The following is a 7,710-nucleotide window of genomic DNA, read 5'->3' on the forward strand; positions in this document are numbered from 1 at the left end:
CCTTTCAGCAGTGAGAAAGAGGTTATTATCTCAGTATACTGTGTTATAGCTACTGCAACAATTCAAATATGAGATCTTCAGAGCTTGAAAATGAAAGGAGAGTGGCAACTGTAGAGAATATAAGGAGGTTGAATAAAAATAAATAGTGACTGGTTAGACGTGAAAGTATAGTGAAAAAAGAGAAACCAGAGTTGGCTGTAAGACTGAAGTTTAACTGAGCAAAAGAAGGATAAACAAAAGAGAAACATAGAAAGGAAAATCATTTTTGGAGAAGACACAGTTTTTGGAGTTTGAAAATCCAAGAGGAAATTTCTCAGGGGGTGGAATGAGAGCCCTGGGATCAGTATCTAGTAGAGATGTTGAAATGGGCCAGGAAAATGAAGGCCCTCACTGAGGCAGAGAATTAAGAGGAGAAAAAGCAGAAGACTACCTCTGGTCCTTGAGCAACACTCACTTTTAGTGAACAGAAAAAACCATCAAAGAGACACAGAAGGAATAGCTAAAAAAGGAAAAATAAGGTTAGGATAGTGCAAGGTCACAGGTAGCAGAGGCTGCGAGTAAAATGCATAGAGAACCTAAGGATAGGAACTGAGCAAAGGTCAGCGAGTTTATTGATGAAAAGATGATTGATTAGTAGGTAACTTACTAATAATAGGTATCTATATAAATAAGACACCCTGAGGTACAGATATTACCAGGGACAGAGGCTGTCAAGATTCTGTTAAGGGCTACAATCTTCCCTAAAACCTTTTCCACAATTTCTAGCACTCACTACACAAAATTTATCTATGTGCTACTTACAACCCATAAAATGTCCCTGGTTTGAAAAATATCTACATTCTAGAAGGCATGATTCAAAGGCAAATAGGCTAGGAATTCTTAAATATATTCCATTGGCTCAATATCATGGAGAATATTTACTTTCATTTCACATACCAGAAAACTCTAGGTATTAGATATAGCAGCTCTTAATATACAAACATTTTCCCCCAAGCTGTGTCAATGAAGATATTTCCCTCAATTTTCATATTATATTGAAGGAATAATGTAAGTCCTATTTATGGCACTACCCAGTGCTTGCCTAAACCCTGTGAAGGTTCACCCACAATGAAATCAATAGATGGAATATAGAATTCATCTCACAGATGAATGACGCCTAATGGACCCTAGATTTTAATTCTAAGACATGAGCCCAAACTGAAAAAGGTAAAATAAAGAAAAAAATAGAAAAAGAAAAGGAAAGAAACAAAGAATAAGTTCTTCTACAAGTCAGAAACAAAGTGTACATATTTAGGCAAAGAAAAAATTATGCAATTTACAATGCCCTCATAACCTCTCTAGTGAACATGAATAAAACATTAACAGAAATTTTACAGATTAAATACTGAGGCGCTGGATGTTGCCACTCACCACAAATGAAAGCTTTTACCCTGACCAGTTATTTCCTTGTTAAAAGATTTGCAAAAGTCAGAACCACGATCAGAGAAAAATTAAAGAAGCCTCTTTTCCCTACCATTAGCCCCAAAAGAAAAGGAAAATGACAAATTTAGGTTATGCTGTACTTGCCTAACATCTGATCATTTAAAGGATTCTCATGGTTGCATGAATTTTTCAATTTCCCTCCAAATATCTGGCTGCATTTGGATGTAGGCTTGTATTTGGTCTCCAAGTTCTATTTTCATTAAAAATCAACTGTGTTGTTGCTGGCTATGGTATGGGGTCTGACATTCAGCAGTAGATGGCACTGGGCAGGCTCCAATCTGATATAAGTTGCAGAAAGCTGAAATGACCAGATCTTGGTGATGTTTTTAATCACAGTGGCTACAGTGATTATTGCACACTCTTCTCCCATTCCCAATCCCGATTCTCCTCTACCCTCTCAGGCACTGGTCTACTTTGCTGAAATTGGAATTACCCAGCTCACACTTCCTGGCCCTCCACCCATCTTTGCACCTATCTATTCCTAAGAGATAGAGTCAGTCCTCAAACTTCTCCCCTGGCTCCTTACCCTCTGCGGCAAACATTCATTGGCTTTTCCCATTTTGTTCCTGGGGAAAGAAAGGCGCTCCCTAATTTGAAGGGAGGCTTCATTTATCAATGCATTTTTCCATAGACCTCCCTTTCTTTTCTGTCAACCTTTTCTAACAAGTAAACTACAGTAGAAAGTAAGATAAATATGCACCCGGTAACAACAAAAAAATAGAAAAAAATCACATTCACAAAATTAAGAAATATATATATATTGAATATACAGAAAATTTAAACAAGAAAAATGTGCCTATAAAAAGAACATCACAATACTGATACACATAATTTTTTACTAAATGGACATGTGTTCTGGATGGGAAAACTGATTATCAAAAACGTCCCAAAAAATAATGGAATATAAATTGGAAACATTTTCCTGGAGTACGTTTTGTTTATGCCTATCAAGAACCTTAAACATTTGACCATTTTTTGAGTCAACTATACCATTTCTGAGAATCTATCTGACAGAAGTACAGATCAAAATGCATGCACATTTTGTATGTTTGTTGTGTATGTTCATTTCCGTTTTATTTATGATAGTTTTAAAAAAAACTGACCCAACTTAAAATTTCAATGAAAGATGATTAAGAGAATATATGGCACATCTAAACAATAAAATGTTTTCCACTATTAAAATTCAATGTAGAGCAAACATTTTAGTAGGAATGACCTCTGGGTAATAGATTTAAGATAAAAAAATTTTTTTCTATTCCTTTATACTTTTCTGTATTTTCCAACTTATCTAAATGAGCATGTTATTTCCAAAATATAAAGTTAAAGAATCAGAAGAAAAATTGAAAGGTGGGTGGGGAAAGCTCCTAAAAGAAAAGAATTTTGTGTTAGGTGTGTGGTTTGGGTATCAAGCCAATCTAGTTTCAAGTCTTAGTTCTGCCCTTTCTAGTTTTGTGACCTTGGTAAGGCGCTTCACCCTCGGATCTCAGTGCCTCCTCCCTGTTATCTGAGGATAACAGTACTAATCCACAGGGTTATTGAAATGATTAAATTATATCATTCAGACCCTGGCTGTATATAGTAAGTCTTCAAATTAGGCTGTGATAGCTACTAATTCCCTAATTGCCCAGCTACAGAAATAGTCTTTTCCCTGAAGGCTGAGTCACTCTTCCCCCAGCCAAACTCCCACCATTTCCCTTCCTGAAAATACTCTCAGAAAGGGCAGAAAAAAAATAAAGGGCAGGAGAGCAGTCCCAATATTACCTTTATAGAAGGAAAAGGACTGATGCACTCCCCACACTTACAGGAGGTAAACTGCTGGGTTTGAGCAGCAGGTAGCAGAGGACTGAGAAGGCAAGTAGAGAGGCCTGAACTGTGTATGTCACCACCATTTCACATGGATGCATGGGTGTGACCAGTCAAGGGAGAATCTATAGTTGGCCTGAACAGGAATACAGATTGACTGTGGCTGAAACAGCCATGGGCTGACACTCTCATTTTCCAAAGGGAAAATTGGTCCACATTCACATGACGTACCACACACTCCTTTCCACCTTCAGAGGGTTATGCACACATCTTCTTCTGCTAGAAGGCACCCCCTCCTTCCTACGCTCTATCAATCCCATCACCCTTTAGGGAGCAACTGCAGAATCACCTTCCTCCAGGGATCCTTCCCAGCCACCCAGTTCCCTGGAGTCCCACTTTTCCCCCTCCTGATTCACATCCTGCTCTTGCCTGCTAATGAGCTATTCCTTATGACCTTGTGTCATCTTGCCAGGTCACAAAGAGTGGTCTTCCCTGTCTTCACCATGTGACCCACAAAACAGATGTTTGGAAAGACTGTGAATGAATAAATAATTTTCTGTTCAGGTTTGGATTAATGAAATCTGTTCCATGGGTAACTACCCTTTTCTTTAATTCCACAGTTACAAGAGAATACAGGAGTAAGTCACTTCTCCATTTTTCATTCCAACAAAGAACCAGGACGCTGGTGCAGGTACACTGCTCCTTCTTTTTGTGACCTACAGCCCTGCAGGGTGTGCCTTGAATCACAGCCAACTGCATGGATTTTTAGTTTTGAATCTGCAGTACATACAGTCTCATCTCTCAGCAACCAGATATTGATCTCTGTCTCACTGAGTCTACACAAACTGGATTGCCTGAATTCAGGGATTGTTTTTTTAAGGAATAAATTCAGTAAATTAAATGGAGTGATGTGTGTTTTTTCTTACACTATGCCAAATAGCAAGTTTGACTCTTTTTATCTAGTTTTTCTAGTGACACAAAAATCTACAATGCAGAATGGGTGTGAGGAAGCCATTATTCATGCCTCATCAGAAATGAGCCAAAGTTATAATTTTGCCAATTTCACCACAGCTGTATTTGTGCCTAAAGCAAGCCTTATCATCAGGTGTACATATAACAAAAGAAGAGTTTTTGAGGACAAAGACCAATCCAGTGCTGGTTCACAGATCGGCAACAGAACATCACAGATCTTGCCTCCATGGTGAGCCAGTCATAAAGACTGCAAATATTTAGTGAGCACTTCATGATGTGCCAGATGCAGGAGCAAGATAGATGTGTACCTGTCCTCAGAAACTGCCAGGCTGGTGGGAAAGACAGATCTTTATCTGGTCACTATGGCTGTGATGGCAGGACCCTAGAGGAGTAAAAAGTTCTGTAAACACCCAGCTAGGCCCAGCCTAGCCTGCAGAGCAGTCCTTAAGAACCTATCATTTGATTCCAAGACGGCAGCCAGGAGGATGGCAGTGAGGGAGAGAGTGTGAGTGAGGGAGCAAAAGGGGAGTTTGTGAACATGTGGTGTGTGTGTGTGTTTGTGTGTGTGTGTGTATGTGTCTGAGTGAGGGACAACTAGATCTCATAGGACCTTCAGAGGCTAGTGGACTAGGCTCGCATAGCCAGGCAGCCTCTGCTACTGCTGTAATCTCTCCCAGAGCACCGGCTCTGCCGCAGAGGCCGTGCCAATCCTACAGCCACTCTGGCCAGGGACCTGCTGCCTTGGCTGCCAACCCACGGACACCAGGACTCCAGCCTCACCAGCTGAGGGCTTCTGTGAGTTCTGGAGGGTGTTCCCCTCCTGACAGTCAGATGCTTTAGCCCCAGGCACCGCAACCACATGAGCAAAAAGCCAAGCCTTATGCAGCAGCCCCAGGTTCTGTGACCGCTCCAGCAGTCATGTGAGCAGCCACCTCCCACAACTACACAAGGAGCAGCCGCCCCGCAATCCCCTGCCCCCAAAAGCAGCCACCACCCACAACCGTACTGGGAGCAGTAGCCCTGCAACTATGAGGAGCAGCCACCACCTGTGAGCACACGAGGAGCAGCAGCCCCCCAAGCAACAGCTGCCCCATGACCTCCCAAGTAGCAGCTGCTACCCATGACTGTAGGAGGAGCAGCCGCCCCATGACCGCATAAGTAGTGGCCACTCCACAAGCAGCCACTGTGACCACCTCAGGAGCGGCTGCCCAGTGACCATCCTAGGAGCAGCCACCGCCCATGACCACCTGAAAAGCAGCAGCCACCCATGAGCGCACAGCCCACCACCAAGCCCACTGCTGCAGCCACAGGCCTGATGCGACATGACACCTAGATCCTTTGGTGAGAGCAAAAATGGGAGACAGAAAAACAACCCCCAAGGAAAGAAAAGGATGAAGCGGCAGAAAAAGGAACTAAATGAAACAGAGGCATGCAATATGTCACAGAAAGAATTCAGAATAAGGGTTATAGTTTATAAACTGGATTTCCAACAACTTATGTAAGAATCCGGGGGAAATAAAAAGTGATAGAGCTACAATAAAAAATAACATAGAAGCTTTCAATAGTAGACTAGAAGAAACTCAGGACCAAACTGGCGAATTAGAAGACAGGGAAGCAAAACACACCCAATCTGAACTGCAACTGGAGGGGGGAAAAAAATCAAAAGACAGGAAGAAAGCCTGAGAGAGCTTTGGGACAACATGAAGTGAAGCAACATACATATAATAGGAGTGCCAGAATGACAAGAAGAGGAGCAAGGGTTAGAAAACCTATTTGAAGAAATAATGTTAGAAAACTTCCCTGATGTGGGGAAGAATAAAGTCACACAAGCACAGAGAGTTCCAAACAAGATGAACCCAAAAAGACCCACACCAAGACACATCATAATGTTTAAGACAAAGATGGCAAATGTTCAGCAAATATATAATGGCAAATGTTCAGGACAAAGAGAGAATCTTAAAGGCTGCAAGAGAGAGACAGAGATTTGCGGTCGCTCAGAGCACAGTCACCGTTCTCTCTCCGTCTGCAGCTTCTTTCACTGCCCTTGACAATGCAGATCTTCATGAAGACCTTCACTGGCAAAACCATCACCCTCAAGGTGGAGCCCAGTGACACCATCTAGAATGTCAAGGGCAAAATCCAAGAAAAGAGGGCATCCCCCCTGACCAGCAGCAGCTGATCTTCGCCAGCAAGCAGCTGAAAGACAGGCACACCCTGTCCGACTACAACATCCAGAAGGAGTCCACTCTACACCTGGTCCTGTGCCTGAAAGGTGGGATGCAGATCTTCATGAAGACCTTGACCAGCAAGGCCATCACCCTGGAGGTCGAGCCCAGTGACACCCTCGAGAATGTCAAGGCCAAGATCCAAGACAAAGAGGGCATCCCCCATGACCAGCAACGGCTGATCTTCGCGAGCAAGCAGCTGGAAGACGGGCACACCCTGTCTGACTACAACATCTAGAAGGAGTCCACTCTGCACCTGGTCCTGCGCTTGAGAGGGGGTGTCTAAGTTAATCCCTTTTAAGCTTTCAACCAATTTAAATTGCACTTTTGTTTCAATAAAGTTGTTGCGCTCCACCCCCCCCAAAAAAAGAGAGAGACAGAAAGTTACCTACAAGGGATTTTCCATTAGATTATCAAATGCTTTCTCAACAGAAACACATCAGACCAGAAAGGAATGGAAAGAAGTATACAAAGTGATGCAAAGCAAGGGACTGAATCCAAGAATACTCTATCCAGAAAGGCTATCATTCAAACTTGAAGGGGAAATAAGAAGCTTCACAGACAAAAAAGTGCTAAGGGAGTTTATCACCACCAAGCCAGCAATGCAAGGAATGTAAAAAAAAAAAAGGCTAGGGGAGTTTATCACTACCAAGCCAGCAATGCAAGAAATACTAAAGGGACTGGTGTAAGAAGAAGGGGGCGGGGGGAACACAGGCACAAAAAATAAAAATGGCTGCAAACAAGTGCCTATCAATAATAACATAAATGGCCTAAATGCTCCAATCACAAGACATCAGGTGGCTGAATGGATAAGAAAATATGACCTATATATATGCTGTCTACAAGAGACCCACCTCAGAACAAGGGACTCACACAGACCGAAAATGAAAGGATGGAAAAATATCTTTCAGACAAATGGAAATGAAAAAATAGCTGGGGTAGCAATAATTACATCTGACAAAATAGATCTCAAAGTGAAGGCCATAACAAGAGATAAGGAAAGCCACTTCATAATACTAAGGGGATCAATACAACAAGAGGATATAACTCTGGTAAACATATATGCACCCAATGCAGGAGCACCCAAATACACACAAAAAAACTTCTGGAAGATATCAAGGGACAGATCGACAGCAATATGATCATAGTAGGCGACTTTAATACCCCACTGACATCACTGGATAAATCCTCTAGACAAAAAAAAAAAAAAATCAGCAAAGAAACAGTA

General features: G+C 42.0%; 1 pseudogene; it reads left to right on the plus strand.

Moving 5' to 3' along the window:
* Window positions 1-6,245: 6,245 nt before the first annotated feature.
* LOC102773592 lies at window positions 6,246-6,835 on the plus strand (annotated as a pseudogene).
* The last annotated feature ends 875 nt before the right edge of the window (window positions 6,836-7,710 follow it).

Source organism: Myotis davidii, unplaced genomic scaffold (assembly GCF_000327345.1).
Source record: "Myotis davidii unplaced genomic scaffold, ASM32734v1 scaffold132, whole genome shotgun sequence".
NCBI lineage: Eukaryota > Metazoa > Chordata > Mammalia > Chiroptera > Vespertilionidae > Myotis > Myotis davidii.